Here is a 20,731-nt window from a genome sequence, read left to right on the forward strand (position 1 = left end):
AAAGGGGACTGCCCACTTTGATTTGTCAATGTGTCGATCAATCCTTCCCGTATTTACTTAAAGGGGTGATGGTTAAGGGGAAAAATTCAGATGGGAAAGAGTAAGGGAGTATTAAAAATGTGGAAACAAAAATTTGAATAATAAAAGGAGAGGGGGGAAATTGTAAGAAATGGGAGGAGTTTTGTTTCCACAGAACTGAAGGTGTACTTCTCCCACTCCCCTACCCCAGCTTTAGCAGAAACCAGGCCTCAGGTCTGTCAGGTGAAAGGTCAGAGGCTTGTACACATGCTTAAATGATGCCATTAGAGGAGGGTATGATGTAAGCAGTCAGGGGGTTGTATCTGGCCAATGAAGAGATTCAATGGGAGATTCAAGGTGAGGGTCTATGAAAGGACTGACGTCCATCTGAGTCTTTTGTACTTTCTCCTGTACTCTGTTCAGGGGAGGTACCCATTTATTCAGGGGAAATAAATGTAAGTTATAATTAAAACGTTCCTGACTTCCCAACGAGTCTTGCTTATTCCTAGACAACGTGAGTATGTTTCTAACACTTCCCAGCTAATCAGTAAGTGAAAGATCTTTCCCACCTAATGAATAGGCTTAAGGTGTTCCCAGCAAAGGGAGGTCTGATTATGTGTGAAGCCCTGAAACCATAAGGCACTAATAACAATGTAGATGATAATTGCCAAAATGCCTATGTAGTTCTGTATAGCAAAGTATATGATATTCTGTATATGAGACTCTCCACATAGAAGGTAGGAGAGGTAAGCCATTTATTCAGACACCAGAGTACCATATCCTATAACCAAATGCTCAACTTCCACAGCCAGTCAGTCCACTTCATCATAACAGCAAGGAGCCCAAAACATTCAATACAGAATACCACAACATGGAGCCTCAACATCCTAAAACTTCTCTGACCCCCTGCTGGGGTCTTTCCCAAAACAAATTCACAGTACAGCTAATTCAGCCTGTTCAGTTTTGACAATCAGAAGGGCAGCCACAAGCAGCCACAAGCAGCCACCAGCAGCCATGACATCTTTCTTTCTTTCTCTCTGTCTCTCTGTCTCTCTGTCTGTCTCTCTCTCAACCTTTTCTGTGACATAACTTCCTTTTCCTGTCAGCAAGCTCCTCCCACCATGTAACTTGGGCTTCCTGTGGTGTAAGCAGGTCACATGGCCTATTGATGGGTGGGAAAGATCTTCAAATCCAATTGCTAATACATTGGGTCCCAAGATCCTTCCTATCCATTACATAGGGCAATGGGAATTCTGAGATAACTGGTGTCAACAGAACTTTACACAACAATATAATAGGGATAACACAAGATAAGCATATAGAACAATGTCATCATTTCCTCCTTGAACGAATGGGGCTCAAAATTTTGGGGTAAGGTGCAAAGGTCTTGTCTTCCAAAGCTTCTTCCTACTGAAATTGGACATAGAGCTGTCCCTGCCCCAAGAGGTTAAGAGTGCTATTCAAGAGGTCAGTTCTTTAGCAAACTGGCTTCTGGAACTCAGTTGATACCAGGTCCAAAGATGACATATTACAGTCATGGACAGGTCCAGGGATGACACATCACAGTCATGGACAGGTCCAGAGGTGACATCTGGCTTAAGCTATCAGGCATCTGCAGGTGGATGGTACTAAGCCTACAGGAAACAACTCTCACAAACAAATAGAAGTGACAAAAGCTAAAAAGAAACAAAGAGACTATCATAGCCTCATTAATGATAGAAAACATGAGTCAAGGGTACAATTTCATAATCATTTTCTCCTGGGTAGACTACTATGAAAGTATTGTCTTTCTCATGTGTTATAATTTCTGCAGCCTTTGAAACATCGTCAGGTTTCCATTTTACCCAGACTTTAGCTCCTAATTTTATTCTATCATTAGAACCAAATCGTTCCTTTCCTCTGATAGTTATTTTGGAAGGAGGGTCAGTTTTCACAAGAGGTATTGTTTCACAAGGAATAATAATCAGTTGAACTATTCTATCCTTTTTACACAACTGTATAGGTTCATCACCCAAATTCTGGAGTATCACAATAATTTCTCCTTGGTAACTAGAATCTATCACTCCATACAATACATGTATTCCTTGAGCTGCTAATCCTGGTTTAGGTAATATCCATCCAAAAGGATTCTTAGGGATTCTCACACATACACCAGTAGAGATTTTTATCTCTTTTATATCCAACCAAGAGTTCTCTAAACAATGTAAATCATATTCTGCCAAACCAGGTATTCCTGGATATGGTGCTGAGACATCTTCCCTCACAGTCCAATACTCAATATTTTGTATCTTAAGTGTCTGATGTTTTCTAATTTGCAGATTTGGGGTCATCGTTCTGGCCAGAGGTGTCCTTCCTCCTAATGGTTTGTTGTTCAAATTACATAAAGCAGTGAACAAATTATCCTTCCAATGTTGATACAAATTATTAGAGCTTAACTTTCTTAACTGTTCTTTCAACAATCCATTCATCCTTTCTATCAATCCAGATACTTGTGGATAATATGGAATACAATATATCCACTCTATATTGTTCAGCACACAATATCTCTTCATCTCATTACCTTTGAAATATGACCCATTGTCACTTTGAATCTGCATTGGGGTTCCATAATATAGCTTTATAATATCTAGAGTTTTACAGGTGTTTTTCTGGCTTGCATTCTTATAAGGACAAGGCACTAGTACTCCTGAATAGGTGTCAACACAAGTACATATAAATTTGCATCCTTTATCTTGGGGTAGTGGTCCAATATAATCTATTTGCCATATCTGGGCTGGAACTTTTCCCCTTGCTATTTCCCGAGTTACTGACCTAGGAATAGTTTCTTCCTTTTTCAACTGACATATATGACATTCCTGTGCTACTTGCTTTAACAATGCATAAGAGATAGTAATAGCTTGATCTTGTGCCCACTGGTGTGTGGCCTGGACCCCTAAATGTCCGGTTGCTTGGTGGACCCATTTTGCTAGTAGTGGACCATCAGTTGGTGTCACAGTAGGGACAATATGTTCAGTAGGAATCTTTGCTAGTCAATCAGCATGTGCATTGTACTCATGTTCTGGCATAGTGAGGGGCACGTGAACGTCTACATGAAAAACTGACAAGTTAGTAATCAAAGACATGTCCCATATGTCTTCCCATAACTCTTTGCCCCAAACTTGTTTACCATGAATTTCCCAATTTTGATTTTTCTACATTGACATCCATGTAGCTAACCCATTAGCTACTGCTCATGAATCAGTGAATATACGATGGTGTCCTCCTTTCTCTGTTTTAATAGCTTGATGCACTACCATAAGTTCAGCATTTTGACTGCTTCCACCTATCTGAGTACTTTCCAAAGTTCTGTTAGTACATGGGTTACAGGCTACTGTTTTCCAATGTCTTTTTTAGCCCAAACATTTTGCTGTCCCATCAGTAAACCATGCATGTTTCTTCTGTTCTTCAGTCAGTCTATCATATCTGTCATTCCCTTTTACCAAGGATTGTACCAACTGTTGCCCTGTTTCAGAGGGTCTGTCATTTCCAGTAATGTCAACGCTTGCTATAGATTCATGCAGAGCAGAAACTCCACTTTTTCCTGTTTTCTATCTATTCCAAATTTACCATTTCCATTTAATTATGCTAGCCTCTTACGCATGTCCAATCCTATGAGATGCTGGGGTACTCATTACCCAAGTCATGATCAGAGTTCCTTAATATCACTTTGTGGCCCAGAGTCAGAGTCAGTTGCTCAGTCTCTACCAAAGTCCAATATACAGCTGTATCAACAATCCAGCTAGCAGCTGCTGTGGGAGTATAAGACTCGGCAACAACCAGCACACAGAAAGCTGCCAACCCAGGTTCTTTGGATCTGCTTTACTAAGGAAAGTAGCATTAAGGGATTATTTCAAACCAACATGCAAATATCATTCACTTAGTTCAGGGCAAAAAGCCAGCACCCTGAACTTCAGAGCAAATACAAACAAATTACAAACATCAACAGACAGACCTTGTCTGATTCAAATCACAACACATAGTTACCAGAGAAGAACCAACATCTGAGTTGAAAGCTGGGGGGCAATTGCAACTTACCCAGAGTCTCAATACTCCTTCCATGAGTGTTCCCCAAAAATCAAGTGCCAAGCTCTCCTCAGTTATATCCAGTTCAGAGCCCTGAGGTCTCTGACCTAATCTAGGCTGGGTGTGGGAAAGTTCCCCATCCCCAGTATCACATCATATACAAATCAATGACTCCCAATTGTCTAGGTGCTGAGAAATACTCCAAGACAAAAAGATCACACTTTATCTGCCCCATTCAAACAAAGGCCAGAATCCTTAAAGGCACTTAAGAGAAGGACAGCAAAAAGTCCCACCTTAATTACTATTACAACAGCTAACAACTGCTTTTTAAAAGGTGTGTATTGTATTCCAGAGGAAGGTTTTTTCCTTGACCAAAATCCTAAGGGTGCATTTGGACTTTGTTGTTTCTGCCATTAACTCCAATTTCCATAGTCATCTTGTACAGTCACTTGTAATTCCACTGGTCCACTTTGTGTAGGCCATAAATCCAGAGCCAATTGTATAGCAGCGTTAGCTTCTTCAAAAGCTTTACTCCATTCAAGTTCCCAATCAAATTCATATCTTTTCCTGGTAACTTTATATAAGAGTTTCAAAATTTGTCCAAGATGTGGAATATGATGCCTTCAATATCCAAATGGTCCTATGAACTTTTGGGCCTCCTTCTTATTGGTGGGGATAGGAAAATCTTGAATCTTCTGTTGAGCTTGTGGGAGAATTTCTCACAGTCCTTTATTCCATTGTATCCCCCAAAACTTTACAGTTCGAGCTGCCCCTTGAATCTTTGCAGGGTTAATTTCTTTCCCATCCTTTGCTTTTCACATGCTCAATTAAAAGTATCAGATGCTTCTCCACTGCTTTTACATTTTCTCCCAGTACAAAATATCATCTGTGTAGTGGGTAAGCTGCACACCAGGTAACTTCAATTCATCCAAATGTCCCATCATGTTTCTGGATCCTTTTCTATTAAGGTAACAGCATCTGGAATAGCAGCATACCAGGGAGCAGTCACTTTATTCAATTGTCTATAATCCACTGACATTCTCCACATTTCATCTAACTTTCATACTGGCCATACAGGATTACTCCAGTGAGTGGTTGCTTCACCATATTCCTTTATAGTATTGGTGATTTCATCTTGCCCATCTGGCACGTGATACTGTTTCAAAGTAATTACTTTAGAAGGTTCAGGTAAAGTGATTGGGTCCATCTTTACTTTTTCCACCAAAACTGTATTAATTCCTATCTTCCTTACTGCAAACTGATATCTCCCCTCAGGCAAAATCAGAGTCATGCTTTTTGATATATCTGTTCCAATGATGTATTCAGGAACGGGTACAATGACCACAGTATATTCTTTCTTAGACAATTGTCCAATTTTCATCATCAGTTTGATTTGTTTGGCTGATATTTTAGCCCCTCCTAGTCCTGTGATTGTAAGAGGCATTGAATGCTTAAATTTTTCAGGGTTTCCATAAATCAAGCTGACCTCTGCCCCAGTGACTATCAATGCCCTAGTTATAGTATTTGATCCATTCTTCCAAAATATAGTCAGACTAATATGGGGTGTGTAATCCAGTCTGTGTGTTTCTTTAATCTGAGCTGGGGCTCTGCCTATTCCCTAGTTTTCTTGAAGGTGTGACTCACTTGGATACAAGGGTTCAAGATCTGTAGGATTTGTAGGGGCAATTCTTACTTTTCTATTCCATTTGCTATTAAGCCCCTTATCTTGGTACATTTTGTATAGCACATTAGTTGGAATATCATCCATCTATTCTTCTAAAATCTACCCCTGCTTTCAGTAGAGCAGTAAACATCTCTCTTCTTCTCACTCCATTCATTGGGTGTTGAATCCATTGCCTATATAGCCTTCTTTCCCAAGGAAACTTATCTCTTCCCCAGTCTCCTAAGTCACTTAATTATGAAATCTTATCCAGCACCTCTGAAATAGGGTTCCCTGCTTCTGCAATCAGCAGGGTCAGAATCACAGGTTTATAAGTGGGGGTTGCCACCTTAACTATCAAACTCCTATGAGAAACCCCCAAGGGAGTTTCATAATAATCTTCAGTGTTCCCCAAAATAATAGCAGTCTTCATCACCTCCTCTTTTAACTTTCTCATATAGTCCCTAATTGAATACCAGGGTCTATTTGGAGTAGGCCACATGGCATAAGCAGGATATTCCTCTTTACAGCCTGTCACAGTCAAAGCCAACAAATTGATTCTTTGGTTAGTTCTTTGTGAATGATAATTCCTAAAAGCTTGCTGTACAAAAGAGTTCTGACTAATACTTATGAATCTCATACAATCCACAGAATACACAGACACTCCTGTGACTCCTTCATCACTGATTCTCATCATCCTAGATATTAAGGATTCTCCCATTCTCTGGGTGAACCTACTCAAGATATCTGTGATTTCCTGCTGTGTGAAATCCTCTAAAACCAACCTAGTATGATGATCTTGCATTTCCTGCTTCCTCTGCTATATGGGATGCACTTCTCTTTGAGAAGTCTGGTGTGATACTGTCTCACTCTCTCTGTGAGAAGTACCCTGTGGGAAAAAAAAAACAAAAAAAAATAAAAATAAAAATAAAAAAAAGAAGTACTCTGTGACCAAGTTTTGCCTCCTGCTGGGGGTTCTGACATTGTATCATCTTGTCTAGATTCTCTGCCCCTGTTACCATGGTAACCAGACTGACTACTAGACTTGACCTTGGCTGAACTGAGGTGCACTCTTGATCTCCTTGACTCCCTCTGCCTTCTAGCTGAATTTACATCTAGGCTGTTAGCTTCCTCCTGTTCTGCCACCTGAGTTTCTCCATCTTGCTGTGCTATAGGCTGAGTATTTTCAGACATTTCAGTAACTGCCTAAGCCTGAGTGCTCTCTCTTAATAGTCTGTCTCTGTGTTCACATACAATAGGATACGCTGTGAGTAAAATCCAGCCTCCTCTAGAGATCGCTCTTGGGATCCCCATTCCTGGCTCAACAGTAACCTCTCTGAGACATTGCTCCAAATCCCTAGGTCCTCCATCCTGTAGCTTCTGCTTCCAGTCCTCACAGAGACCAGTGCCCTTAGACCATTCCTCTGCAAGGGAGCAATAAGTTACATCCTCCCATCCTGGGACAACCATTTTTTCTTCTAAAGCCCTTCTACTTCTAAATAGAGATCTTATACCATGCGATCCCATCCTCCTAGTCACCATATGAAACAGTAAGGCAATAATAACTATGTAGATGATAATTGTCAAAATGTCTATGTAGTTCTGTATAGCAAAGTATATGATATTCTGTATATGAGACTCTCCACATAGAAGGTAGAAGAGGTAAACCATTTATTCAGACACTAGACAACCATGTCCCATAACCAAATGCTCACCTCCCACAGCCAGTCAATCCACTTCATCATAACAGCAAGGAGCCCAAAACACTCAGTACAGAATACCACAACATGGAGCCTCAACATCCCAAAACCTCTCTGACCCCCTGCTGGGGTCTTCCCCAAAACAAATTCACAGTACAGCTAAGGCAGCCTGTTTGGTTCTAACAATCATGAGGGCAGCCAATAGCAGCCACCAGCAGCCATAACATCTCTCTCTCTCTCTCTCTGTCTCTCTCTCTCTCTCTCTCTCTCTCTCAGCATTTTCTGTGATATAACTTTTCCTGTCAGGAAGTTCCTCCCACCATGTAACTTAGGCTTCCCATAATGTAAACAAGTCACATGACCATTAATGGGTGGGAAAGATCTTCAAATGCAATTGCTACTACAGGCCCCAGGGTAGTTAGCAAAGTAGTTTGCTAGTCAGAGAGTGGTGTCATACCCTCAGGGCATTAAGGGGAGTTGCTAAGACCAGAGCCAATAGTATGTGCCTGAGTTCTAGTCAATCAGATGACTTCTAGGACTGTATAAAAAGAGAACAGAACTTGGAGAGGAGCAGAAACTGAGACTGAGAACTGAGAATGGAACTGGACACAAAGAAGGTTGCTGGAAGCAGCAGAGCGGAGAGCAGCAGGATTCAGAGGAGAATGCTGAGCAAACACTTAGGATTCTTGAGTGATCTTCTTATAGGAAGGCCCTAGCAGGAAGAGAAGCACAAATATGGCTTTGTTTCCTGCTATAATATTTTGTTATAATCTCTTTGTTACTATAGTGAGGTGGGCTTATTGGTTTTAGTATATTATTTCCACAGTATCAAAGTGGGGGCATTGGTCCTTGAATCTGATCCTTTGGACTCTAAATAAATGTTATACTTCCTCTGCCTTCTACCTAGAGAATTCCATATACTTCATGATCCAGAACCATTTAGACATGTCCATGGTCCTCTCAGAGGTTATGAATTTTGCTTTACTGATATATTTCCTTTTTCCTTCTTTCCTTCTTCTCTTCTTCCCTGTCTCATGAGCAGTTGATGGGTGCTTGGGTGCCTGTGCTTGGACACCTGTTCCAAAATCACACACAGTTCCAAAATCACATCTCTCCCTAACCTTAAAATACTGCCACTAGCAGTTTCTTTCTAGCAAAAGAGGACAGCATGCCCTAGCAAAGTTATCTCTCTTCCTGAAACAGTGGCCAGCTGTCCCTATAGAATTTACTAGTTTGAACCAGCTGTGTACTGGCTGAACTCTCTGTGTACTGGGTCAAAGAGATATCTGCTACTCACTGACCTATCATATGCATGCTAGACCTAGGCATAAGTATACTCTGTTACATTTATCTTGTCTAAGAAGGCACTGATGGGAGCAGCCTGGGTATTTCCAAGTCACCCCTGACTGTTAGTTGACTTAGTGACATTTCAGGCCTAAAGCCACACCTCCATGTAGCCTCCCTGCAGGGCTATTTCCCAGTAAACTCTGGGTAAAATACCTGCCCTGTAGATATAAAAAGTACATATTCCTTTTAGGACTGACCATTCCCTAATCCTGCCTGAATCACTTAATTAGCACATCTGGCATATGTTTCATTATGGAATGAACTATATAAACTTTACCTGTAGCCCTCTAAGGCTGCAAGTTCCCTAAGAACTCTTGCCCGCTGAAAAGTGTAACAATAAACCTTTACCACCTTGACTTAAAGAATACTTGATATTGTGAATTCATGCCCTCCACTCTCTCCAGTACTGTGGTTCTTGAGGGGTAACCCCCCTCAACTACCCTCTCTGGGAACTCCAGTCTTTGGGTTCCTGGACTTTGTCCCAACCCTCAACAGAGTGATAATCATTTAAGATCATTTGAACCTCAATAAGGGCCAAAGCCTGAACTAATGCACCAGACATGCTTTGCTTTGCTCTCTGAGTGAACTAAAAATGCCCCCTTCCAGTGTCGGCAACTATATGATCTGATGAGACTGATCAGAAGCATTCTTCCTGTTTGTGACCATTAAGGATAGGATGCCTGGGACCAGATACCGTCTTGAATAGTAGGATTTTTCTTTTCTTGGTATTCCATGTGTTAGAAATACCAAGAATTTTACCTGGCCATGTGTGAATTTAGGAAAAAAGATTTTTATTTCACGTCATCATTTGATGGGGTGACTTGGCCTCTTACTTGGCACAAGCTGCCTTAAATTAGGTACAAAGCTCTTTTTATACTTCATCCAGATTTGAGTTTTGCACCTTGATTCCCATTGGCCAGCATTTCAGGGTTTGCTAAACCCCATCCCTTGATTACATCTTTTCATTTCCATATTTCAATCCCCACTTCTCATCCGTATACACTTTATTCTTCATATTTTTACTTTTTCCTTTCCCTTTCTCTGCATCAGATAGCATGAGAAAGGATCCCTCTCAATTGCTAAAAAGAATTGACAAAAGCATGAGTTTGAGGAGTCAAACCCAGGATACCAATGATAAAAGAGGAATTATCTAATCCCAATTCTGGATTTAATGGGTCTTATCCTTTTGTGATTGACACCTGGCCTGGCACCTCTTTTGAGGTACAGGAAAAGGCCTTCTTAGAACAAAGAGAGGAGTCTACCTTTTAGATATGCTGACTTTTCAGGCAGGCCAAAATCATACAATTAGCTACTAGTATGGCTTCAAACCATATTTTCATATAATCTCTGTGGAAATTGTATCTTACATATGGACATACATAGGGGAAACACAGATAGCCTGGGACTAGAATTTTGATGGACACTTTGTCAATTCTCTTATCTGATTGTATTTACAACCTATTTGACTCAGAAATTTCCTTTCTCATGCTATGCTTAAATAATATGGAAGTAATACTTTTTGAGGGACACAGACAGCCTGAGTTGGGATTGCTCTAAGAATATATAGATCTTCCTCAATTTGCCTAAATCAGTCAAAATTAAAGCTCTGATTCTGTGTCCTTACATATTGGCCAGCTTAAGGGAATAAAAAGATTAATTTATGTATCACTTAGCTTGCTTGCCTCTTTTAATCAAACTTCCAGGTTGACAGGAGTCATACCCTTACATATGGGTGTATATAAATTTTGATCACTGAAACCTCTCAAGATGTCTTGGATTTGAGGGCTAGGTATTTTTCTACCCTACTTATTTATTCTATATATTTTTTTGAACTGAGACAATTAACTCTCATCTCATGTAGTCTTCACTTATGATTTCTTAAAATCTAGCTCTGACAAGCCAGGTTTTGCTAAAGCCACCTGGGATTCACATGAAGCTATTTGGCAATACCATTTTATTGCAAATACTAAAGACCATTGATCACTTTAATACCCTGAACTATTTTTTTTTTTTAAATTCACCTTTCTATACCTTTTCTACCTAAGAGCCCTACCTGATCATACCCAATCTCTTGGCCAGTCCCTGATTTAAGGAGGTGAAAATCTACAGCTACATCTATATCTGCATGTGTGTATTTGTGTGTGTACATGTGTTTGTTTATCTGTGCATGTGTTTTTGTGTGTGCCGCATTCAGAATGTCACTAACAAGGATCCTGTATTTGCTGTTTTCTAATTAGCAAATTTGGGATCATCATTCTGGCTAAAGGTGTACCTCCTCCTAATGGTCTATTATTCAAATTATGTAAAGCAGTGAATAAATTATCCTTCCAATGTTGATATGAATTATTAGGACTTAAATTTCTTAACTGTTCTTTCAATAATCCATTCTAATCCATTTTAATTAACCCAGATGCTTGTGGATAATATGGAATATGATATATCTACTCTATATTGTTCAATGCACAATATCTCTTCAATTTATTGCCTTTGAAATGTGACCCATTGTCACTTTGAATCTGCATTGGGGTTCCATGATATAAACTTATGATATCTAGAGTTTTACAGGTGTTTTTCAGAGTTGCATTCTTATAAGGACAAGGCACTAGTACACCTGAGTAGATGTCAACACAAATACATATAAATTTACAGGTCAGAGTTGTGTCTGGTGAGCTAAGGTTTTGGGCCTTTGGTCTGAAAGGGTGGAAGACCAAGACCATCTGAAGGAGACATGGCTGCTAAACTGTTTGAAGCTGTTGGCAAGTTTGGCCTGGGCTTAGCTGTTGTAGGAGGAGTTGTCAACTCTGCCTTATATAATGTGGATGCTGGCCATAGAGCTGTCATCTTTGATAGGTTCCATGGAGTCCAAGACATTGTTGTAGGAGAAGGGACTCATTTTCTCATCCCATGGGTACAGAAACCAATTATTTTCGACTGCCGTTCCCGGCCACGGAGTGTCCCAGTAATCACTGGTAGCAAGGATTTACAGAATGTCAATACCACTCTTCGTATTCTCTTCCGACCTGTCGCCAATCAGCTGCCCCGAATCTTCACCAGCATTGGTGAGGACTATGATGAGCGGGTATTGCCCTCCATAACCACGAGATCCTCAAGTCAGTGGTAGCTCGATTTGATGCTGGAGAATTGATCACCCAGAGAGAACTAGTCTCCAGGCAAGTGAGTGATGACCTCACAGAGAGAGCGGCAACCTTTGGGCTCATCCTAGATGATGTCTCTTTGACGTATCTGACCTTTGGGGAAGGAGTTCACGGAGGCAGTAGAAGCCAAACACGTGGCTCAGCAGGAAGCAGAGAGGGCCAGATTTGTAGTGGAAAAGGCTGAGCAACAGAAGAAAGCAGCCATCATCTCAGCAGAGGGTGACTCCAAAGCAGCCGAGCTGATTGCCAACTCGCTGGCCACTGCAGGAGACAGCTTAATAGAGCTTCATAAGTTGGAAGCTGCAGAGGACATTGCATACCAGCTTTCCCGATCTTGGAACATCACCTACCTGCCCGCTGGACAGTCAGTGCTCCTCCAGCTTCCCCAGTGAGGCCTGTGGCCCCACTGATCCTACCCCACTCAGCCATGATCTAATCCATAGCCTTTTCCCTGTCACCCCACCCAAAATCACTGTGAGATTTAATGATTTGGCTTAAGCAAAGGAAATAAAATTGAAGTCATTTTGGGATCTTGAAAAAAAATAAAATAAATTTACATCCTTTACCTCGGGGTAATGGTCTAATATAATCTATCTGTCACATCTGGGCTGGAACCTTTCCCTTTGCCATTTCTCCAGTTACTACCTAGGATCAGTCTTTTCTTTTTTCACTTGACATTTATAACATTCCTCTGCTATTTATTTTAGCAATGCATAAGAGATAGTAATAGCTTGATCTTGTGCCCACTGGTGTGTGGCCTGGACCCCTAAATAGCCAGCCATTTGGTGGACCCATTTGGCTAGTACCAGATCATCAACTAGTGTCGGGGTAGGGACAATATATTCAGTGGCAATCTTTGCTAGTTGATCAGCATATGTATTGTACTCACATTCTGGCATAGTGAAGGGCAGGTGAGCACTTACATGAAAAATTGACAAATTAGTCACTAAAGACATGTCTGATATATTTTCCCATAATTATTTGCCCCAAACTTGTTTACCACGAATTTCCCAATCTTGATTTTTCCACATGGCCATCCATGGAGCTAACCCATTAGCAACTGCCCACGAATCAGTGAATATATGACACTGTCCTCCTTTCTCTATTTTAATAGCTTGATGTACTGCTCTAAGTTCAACATATTGACTACTTCCACCTATCCCAGTACTTTCCAAAGTTCTCTTAGTACATGGGTTATATACTACTGTTTTCCAGTGTCTCTTGTGGCCCAAATATTTTGCTGTCTCATCAGTAAACCATGCATATTTCTTCTGTTCTTCAGTTAATCCATCCTACCCCTCATTCTATTTTACCAAGGATTGTACCAACTTTTGCCTTGTTTCAGGGGGTTTACCATTTGTCTCAATGTGTGTGATTGCTATAGATTCATGTAGAGCAGAAACTCCACTTTTGCCTGTTCCCAATCTTTTCTGAATGTGCCATTTCCATTTAATAATCCTAGCCTCTTGCCCATGTCCAATTCTGTAAGAAGCTGGGGTACTCCTTACCCAGGTCATACTTGGGATTCCAAGCCTTAATATCACTTCATGGCCCAGAGTCAGCTGTTCAGTCTCTACCAAAGCCCAATATGCAGCTAACAACTGCTTTTCAAAAGGCACATACTGAACTCCAGATGAAGGAAGTTTCCTAGACCAAAATCCTAAAGGTTCATTTTGGCTTTGTTGTTTGTGCCATTAACTCCAGTTCATATAGTCATTCTGTACAGTCACTTGTAATTCCACCAAACTACTTTACATAGGCCATAAATCAAGAGACAATCGTATAGCAACCATTGCTTCTTCAGAAGCTTTACTCTGTTCAAGTCCCTAATCAAATTCATACTTTTTCCTAGTAACTTTATATAATGGTTTGAAAATCTGTCCCAAATGTGGATTGTGAAGTCTCCAATATCCAAATAATCTTATAAACTTTTGGGCCTCTTTCTTCTTGGTAGGGATAGGAAAATTTTGACTCTTTTGCCTAACTTGCAGGAGAGTTTTTCACAGTCCTTTATTCCATTGTGTCCCCGAAAATTTTACAGTGTGAGCTGGCCCTTGAATCTTTGCAGGGTTAATTTCCCTTCCTTTGCTTTTCATATGCCCAAATACCAGACTCTTCTCTACTTCTCCACTTCTTTTACATTTTTTCCCTGTATCAAAATATCATCTATGTAGTGGGTAAGCTATACACCAGGTAACTTTTATTCATCTAAATGTTCAGCCACAATCCTATGACAAATAGTTGGGCTATGCAGATATCCTTGTGGCAAGCATGTAAAAGTATATTGTCAGCCCTGCCACATGAAAGCAAAGTGGTCCCATTGTTTAGAAGCCATTAGGATTGTAAAGAAAGCATTGGCTAAGTCAATAACTGTGAACCAAGTCCCATCATGTTTCTGGATCCTTTCTGCTACTGTAACAGTATCTGGAACAGCAGCATACAAGGGAGGAGTCACTTTTTTCAATTGTCTATAATCCACTGTCGTTCTCCACATTCCACCTGACTTTCAAACTGGCCAGACAGGGTTATTCCATCAAGTGGTTGTAGGAACTAACACTCCTGCTTCAACATATTCCTTTATAGTACTGGCAATCTCATCTTGCCCACCCAGGACATGATATTGTTTTAAATTACTTCAGAAAGTTCAGGTAAAGTGATTGGGCCTATTTTTATTTTTACCACTAAAACTGTATTAATTCCTAGCTTCCTTACTGCAAATTGATATCTCCCCTCGGGTAATTTCAGAATCATGCCTCTCAATATATCTATTCCAATGATGTATTCAGGAATGGGTACAATGACCATGGCATATTCTTTGTTAGGCATTTGTCCAATTTTCACCATTATTTTGACTTGTTTGGCTGATATTTCAGCCCCTTCTAGTCCTGTGATGTAACAGGAGTTTTATGGCTGTACTTGTCGGGATTTCCATTAATCAAGGTGGCCTCTGCCCCAATATCCATCAATGCCTTAGTTACAGTATTTGATTCATTTTTCATATATATATATATATATATATATATATATATATATAGTCATATTAATATTAGGTCTGTAATCGCTTCTGTGTGTTTCTTTAATCTGAGCTGGAGCTCAGCATATTTCCTATTCTCATGAAGGTGTGACTCACTTGCATACAAGGGATCAAGATCTGTAGGATTTGTAGGGACATTCTTACTTCTGTATTCCATCTGCTATTAAGCCCCTTATCTCAGTACATTTTGTATAGCTCATTATTAGGAATACCATCTATTCTTTCAAAATCTACCCCCCACTCTCAATAGAGCAGTAAACCTTTCTTCTGTTGTCACTCTATGCTGACATTGAATCTGTTGGCTATTCACTCTTCTGTCTTAAGGAATTTCTTTTCCCCAGTCTCCTAAGTCACTTAACTGTGAAATCTTATCCAGCAACCACTAAAGAGGGTTCCCTACCTCCACAATTAGCAGAGTCAGAATTAGGTGTTTATAAGCAGGAGGAGCTGTCTTAACTATAATATTTCTATGAGATTCTCCCATTCCTTGGGGAAACCTACTCAAGATATCTGTGATTTCCTGTTGTGTAAAAGACCCCAACACTTCTCAAAATACTGTATTATTTTCTTGGGTCTCGTCTCCTTTGCAGTATGGGGTGCACTTCTATTTCAGGAGCCTGGTCTGATATTGTATCATTTTCTGAATTAGGAGCATCATACCACAAAATATCGTTTTGTACCTTAGCTCTTAATATTGTATCATTCTCTCCTGACTCTCTTCCCCTGTCACCATGGCAACCAGACTGGCACCTAGACTCAACCTGCGATGAAGTCAAACGCACTTTTGACTTTCTTGGCTTCCTCTTTTTTCTAAACAAATAAGCAGCAAAATAAGTCGATTCCTGAACAACAATCTGTTCTTCTGTCACCTAAGATTCCCTATCTTGCTGTGGTATAGAAATATTCCCATTGAAGCTAGCCAATTGTCTTTCCACCTGAGTTCTCTCTCTTAACAGTCTGTCCCTGCTTTCATATATACTATGATGTATTGAAAAATCCAGTCTCTCTGAGAGAGTGCTGTTGGCAATTCTCTCCCTGGCTTAACTTAGATTTCTTGCAAATATCTTTTCCAAATCTCTAGGTTCTCCCCTCTGTAGCTTCTGTTTCCAGTCTTTACAGAGTCCTGTTCCTTTAGCCCATTTCCTTGTTAGGGAGGAATAAGGTACATCATCCCATCCTGGGATAACCATTTCTTCCTCTAAAGCCCTTCTACCTCCAAATAGAGATTTTATACCTTGCAATCCCATCCTCCTAGTTGCCAAATGTATTAGCAAGGCAATAATCACAATACAGATGATAATTGTCAATATGCCTATGTATTTCTCTATCATGAAAAATAAGAGCCTTTCCATATAGAAGGCAGAAGAAGTAAACCATCAGACACCACAGAACCAGATCGCAAAACCAATAACCTCAATCCATCATAGCAGCAAAGAATTCAATACACAATATCACAGCAGAAAACCACTCCATCCCAAAGCCATCTGCCCTCCTACTGGGGCTTTTGCACAAACACACTCCCAGTACTGCTAGCTTGCCTGCATCTGCTCTCCCTCACTTCTAATTGCTCTCTGAACATTTGCTGGTAGCACACTTTTCTTTTCCTCTCAGCAAGCTCCTCCCACCACATGTGACAAGCTTTCTGTAATGTAAGCAGGTCCCATAGGCCTATTAATGGGTGGGAAAGATCTTCAAATTTAAATTACCATTACACCTGGTAAACTGCCTCTGACTAAGCCAGCTTGAGGGTCACTGAAAGGCTACAAAACCATGGTTGAGGTCATGGGGTGACACAAGAAATACCCACTCCTAGCCAGGAATGGGGAGATAAGAATAATTTCTTCCAATTACCATGAAGGCAGCTGAAGGAGGCTCTGTAGAGTGGGTGAATATTTGATCTTGTAAAGTTAGGACAGACCTGAATGCAAATTATGCATGGTGACCTATTTTGAAGTGTCAATATAAGAAATACAAGTGTTAATTGGATCTAAAGTCTGCTACACTGGTCAATGAATGCTATCACTCCAGAGTGTTCAATTGATAGGTGCATAAAGTGATTTTATATGTAACAAACACAATCAGTTGTCATTTGACTGTCAATAACTTTATGTCATATTCGAAGTCCATATTATTATTTATTACCTTCGATTCTTTCTTCTTTGTGGTTTTGGGGAAACCACTGTGAATGAAATGTTGCTAAAAAAGAGTAAGTTCTAGAGGGTGATGCAACTATACTCTTGCTCAATTAACTTTTCTTTAGAAATACAGAATTAAGTTATTCAACAGTGGGGTAACAATGTTTAACAACTTAAGTATTTAATTGGATATGCTTTGTTTTTAAATAAATAATGATAAGCTACTGTGTGAGAAAAGTACAGAAGACTTTGTAAATTCTCCTTTTCTGGGTAGTCTTTTCAGGACTTAAACAGGTGCCTTGGGACCTTCTCTTTTGAAAACATTATAGAATCGTGTCAGCTCTGGGGAAGAAGTTGCTAAAAGAAGGTTATCCAGTTCTGACTCAGTAGCCAATGGGGTGGTGTTGTTTACAAGTTTATTTCTAAGAAAGAAATGATTTTTATCTAATAGACTGACCAATGATGATGAAAATTATAAAAATGTATCCAGAAGAATATGTGTGGAAGTCACAACTTTGAGCCACCTTATTCTCAGCAGAACCTGGCCTTGATTCAAAGTGGGACTCCTTCCTTGGGCAGAGTTGATATGCAACTTGCATATGTTGCATGTCAACCTGCAGCTGACAGGATGATATGTGTAGTAACCTTCAAAAGAAACTAATGGCAGAATTTTTCTGTGTGTGTGTTCTTTAAATAGGGAAAACCATCAGACCATATAGGTATGACCTAAATAACACCCCTTATGAATAAGCACATGGAGGTGATGAATAGATTGAAGTCATCAGATTAGGTAGAATGCTTGAATAACTATGGACAGAGGTTCTCAATATTGGACAAGAGGCAGCAACAAAAAAAATTCCAAAGATAAAGAAGATCCAGAAAGCAAAATGGCATCTGATGATTCTCTAGACTTAGCTGAGGAAAGAAGGAATGGAAACGGAAAAGGGAAAGGGAAAGATAAACCCAAGTGAATGCAGAAGTCCAGAGACTAGCAAGGAGAAATAAGGTTTGCTTAAACGAGAAATGCAAAGAACTAGAAGAAAGATGAGATCTCTTCAAGAAAATCAGAGATATCATTTGACATGCCAGTGGAATTATACTTTAGATTCTTTAAGCTAAGCTTCAGTAATATCTGAACTGAGAATTACCAAAAGAACAGGGTGGTTTTCAAAGAAGCAGAGGAAGTAGTCACCAAATTGTCAAGCCTAACCCTAAATTCTTTGGATTATGATGAAATCAAGGGAGTTTCAGGAAAAAAAAACGTGTTTCTCCTTCATTGACCATCCTAAAATTTTTGACTGTTTGGATCACAGCAAAATATGGCAAGTCCTCAAAGAGATGGGAGTACCAAATCACCTTACTTGTCTCCTGAGGAAACTGTATGAGGGTCAAGAGGCAACAGGTAGAACTGAATGTGGAACAACTAACTGGTTTCAGATTGGAAAAGGAGGACAGCAAGGTTGTATGTTGTCACATATTTTACTTAACTGGTATGCAAAGTACATTGTGTGAAATGTCAGACAGGAGGAATCAAAAGGTGGAATTGAGATTATCAGGAGAAATACGGACAATCTCCCATATGAAGATGGTACCACTTTGATAGCAGAAAGTGAAGAGGAATTAAGAAGCCTCTTGATGAGGGTGAAAGAGGAGAGTGTAAAAGCTGGCTTGCTGCCTCTGGAACCAGAAGAATCATAAAGAATTAACTAGAGACTAATGCTGAGGTACTGATTAAAGTCAAACTGTTTACTTGCAATACATGAAAATGTTATTAATATTAGTAGTAGTATTCTCAAAACTGTTGTTATTACTAAGATAGTTTGAAAGAAAGGTTGTGGCTGATTGTGTATGATGGGGTGATTCTGAAAAATAAAACTGGATAGGAAAAGGTAAAAAGGAGCAATTCTCTCCTAAAAACAAGGCACGGAAAGAAGAACAATACATAGGAAAGAGGCGTTGGAGGGCGTGTAATGTTGGAAACTTACTTTCATCTGGTTCAATGAGGAAATAGCATATGCTTCAGAAGAGGTTTACAAGTCTACAGAACATCCAGAAAGATGAGAAAAGTAGGGGATAAGGGTGGGGAAAGGATTTTTTGCAATTGTGAATAGAATTAGATTATGAGGATAGGTGGAGAAGATAAAGGAGGGGATATTAGGAGGGCGGGTAAAATAAGAAGAGAGAGGGTAAAAGGAAAAGATAAGGTGTTAGGGGTAGGGTAAAAAGAGAGGCTGGGAAGGAAAATAGTGAGTAAAAACAAGCAAGAGGGAAATCCACAAATAGCGATTAGAATATTCTCAATTATCTAAGATGAATCTTCCCCCAATTGACAGCACTACACTTTTAAACTTATCTTTGAGTTTTTCTTCAACTAAAAGTGACTGATGGGAAAACTGAACTTTTGCATTTAACTGAGAGAGGAACACTCCACTTTTGAACTCCTTAGCTTCTTCACCCAGATGGTGGTTGTTGGCCCTTGGTTCTGGAAGATTAACAATGACATCAGGGGGTGATGTCTTGATTTGCAAATGAGTTGGACATAAAGTGAGCCAGTGTGCAAAGTCATCAGCCTCACTTTCTCCTCCAGTGTCCAGTGCCAAGACCTAGGACAAGACAAGTGGTGATGGCCTCCCATTTCTACCTAATCTGTAAACGTATCCACAGCTGACAGATTTTAGGGTCCCAAAGCCCTGGTTCCACCATTGTTAGCAAACACAGATTACAAAATTTTAACATTTTATAAAGTAATTTATCATCCAGTTTGATTTCCACTTTGACAGCTAAATTTCTCATTTGTTAAGGAAGTCAGATGTTTACTGCTCAATGCACTTTCTGAACTCTTTTGCTCTCTTGGGATAATTTATATTGCTTATACTTCTCATTAAGGAATTTCATGATAAGATGAGAAAGCAAATTGACCACATGTAAGAAAGAGGGCTGCTGGGTGGAAAGCCAGAACACTCCACAACTTCTCTTGAGATGTCAGGAGAAAGTCAGGATGGACTCCATCATGTTGGATGGATTCTCTGCAGTGAACTTATGGGAGGGCATAGGCAAGAGAGATAGACATGGATGGTTTGAGCTCTACATTGTTGGAAGGAGCTTCTACATTGAAGAGATCCCCGATCTGGCCATTAGAGTATTTGTGTGAGTCACAGGGTATGGTGGTTTTCCTGCTTTTGCTTACTTCAGTCTGTCTCAGTTCATTTACATATTCCCCAGTTTCTCTGAATTCTTCCTATCCACTGTTTCTTATGGCACATTAATATTCTAACACGTTCATGTATCACAATTGGTTTAGACATTCTCCGATTGATGAACACTAAATTACTTTTCCAAAGTCTCTAATGTTTATGAAATGGGAAGATTTTCCCTGCCAATTACTAGGCCTATGTGACCTGCTTTGAGCTCTGGCCCAGCTCACATGGAGCCTGTCTCAAGGGGAGCCCATGGTGGGAGGAGCTTGCCCTATAATGAGAGAGAGAGAGAGAGAGCCAGGAAGAGCAGAGAGAGAGAGAGAGGCAAGCTGTGAGTGGGTGGAGGGAGGAATTTGTCTAGGGGAACTTGTTTTTGTGGGGAGGTCTAACAGAAAGAAGGTTTAAGATGTCAGCACTCCCTGG

General features: G+C 40.1%; 1 pseudogene; it reads left to right on the forward strand.

The window, feature by feature from the left end:
• Positions 1-11,470: 11,470 nt before the first annotated feature.
• Positions 11,471-12,447, forward strand: LOC118854407 (annotated as a pseudogene).
• Positions 12,448-20,731: the final 8,284 nt, after the last annotated feature.

The sequence above is a fragment of the Trichosurus vulpecula genome, chromosome 1 (genome assembly GCF_011100635.1).
Source record: "Trichosurus vulpecula isolate mTriVul1 chromosome 1, mTriVul1.pri, whole genome shotgun sequence".
NCBI lineage: Eukaryota > Metazoa > Chordata > Mammalia > Diprotodontia > Phalangeridae > Trichosurus > Trichosurus vulpecula.